The sequence below is a fragment of the Corvus brachyrhynchos genome, unplaced genomic scaffold (assembly GCF_000691975.1).
Source record: "Corvus brachyrhynchos isolate BGI_N302 unplaced genomic scaffold, ASM69197v1 scaffold101, whole genome shotgun sequence".
NCBI classification, from domain to species: Eukaryota; Metazoa; Chordata; class Aves; order Passeriformes; family Corvidae; genus Corvus; species Corvus brachyrhynchos.
Genome location: NW_008237239.1, coordinates 17222558 through 17224430, shown reverse-complemented (window position 1 = coordinate 17224430; position 1873 = coordinate 17222558).

Sequence of the window (1873 nt, the reverse complement as noted above, 5' to 3'; positions counted from 1 at the left end):
AGCACTTCCCGGAGGGGCGAGGAGGGAGAGCCAAACCCCAAAAAAATGAAGACAAAAAAAAGAAAAAAAATAACCCCGAAAATTAAAAAGTCCCCAGAACCCACGGCCAGACGAAGAAAGCGAGCGGGCGAGGAGCGGAGAGGCGCAAACAAAACAAACCCAAACCAAACCCCCTTTCCTCGCACTGGGGGAAGAAAAAAATATCCACCCCTCCCCAAAACTTTCTCTGGCAGCGAGCAGCCCTCGCTCCCTCCCCACGCCCAATCCGCGATCCGCGGGGCTGGGCAGCACCGCCCGCCGACACGCCCACGCAGGGCCGGGTCCCGGGTACGGCCACCGCGCCCACAGCGCCAACTGCGTGGCGCGGACCCGCGATTTGGAGCGGTTTGCCCCACAAAGTACAGCCCAACACACACCTATCCCCCCCTTAAATTGCGCCCTCGACTTTGAACAAACCCTTCCCCCCCAAAAAAAAAAAAAAAAAACAACCAGCGCAAGGTCTCCGCGCTTGCTGCCGCCGCGATTTCCAAACGTTTGAAAGAAAAGCGCAGGGAAATTCTTGGCTATTGGAAGCGGGTCTGTCCTCTTGGAAACGATTCTCAAGGAAATGTGTTTCCTTCCTGGATAAATGGGCTTGAGACAGTCTGGAAGAGAAGGAGTCCATGCTGATGCACGCAACATATGTATTTATGAGAGCCCCCAGATATTCTGGGCCCAGGACACGTTGGATCCTGCATTAGCAGCGACTAATTACCTAATATTATTTCACGACATGGTAATTTTACAGTAGATTTTTGTCAGGTTCTCCATCCCGGTGGCTGCATCTGCTTGCACAGTAATTACACCTTAAAAACTACTTTATAATTTCTCAAACCTTTGACTACAAAACTATCCCCACTTTTTCCAGTACTCCAGAATCATTATGCTATATTCACTGCAATGATTTAGGGACAAACTTATCAAAACGTCTTTGGCGCCTTTTTCCCCCTCCACTCTAACATCACATTTGTCCTGACCTGACTCTGAAAATCAACTATTTCTTTATTTTTAGTTTTCGTACAAGTGAAGCAGTCGCTGCCGTTTAAAGCAGCCTGCCGGGTCGGACGATTGCAAGTTTGCTTTGATTTTGTTTCAAAAATGTCATATTATTTTTTCCAAAGCGTTTCCCAAATTCTGACGGTTTTCGGGGAACCGCCAGTAAGGCAAACTATTTTTGTTTCGCCAGGTATGAAGATGTAGCTTCTGTGTGAATATTGAAACCACCTGTGAGCGAGAGTGAACGCGTTCCTCAGCCATAACCGTATGCTATAACGGGTAAAGGTGAGGCTGGTTCCCCGGGAAAAGCCAGGCACCTCTTTGCTTTGGTTTGATTCTTATTAACGAGGCAAAACCGAAAAATGAAGATGGGCTGGCTTGCCAAGATGTGTCCGAAACCGAAGCCGGTGAAAGAAAAGGTCGATTATGTCTGAACTTTTCCGGCTTCGACAGCGGAAAGCCCCTTTTCCTTGCATCTCTCCCCCATTCTCCCTCACGCCAGCTGACCCCAGAGCCATCTTCTTGATCTCAAACCGGATCGAACGACTCCGGTTCCACTCGCGTTCCCACCGCCGGGCAGAGCCATCCCGCCAACCCGCCCGAGGGACGGACAACGAAGCGTGCCCTGGGCTCTGCATCCCGGCCGCAAACCGCCTCGTTAAATTATTGCTGCAATTACCACTGCTACCCCGGAGCGTCGGACCAGCCCGGGGCTGCTCACCAGGCAGTCAAGGGGAAAAAAACCCAAGCAAAACCAAACGTGGTGTTTGTTTTTCTTTCTTTCTTTCTTTCTTTTTTCTTTTTTTCTTTTTTAGGAGCTGATTTCAAAACTCATCTC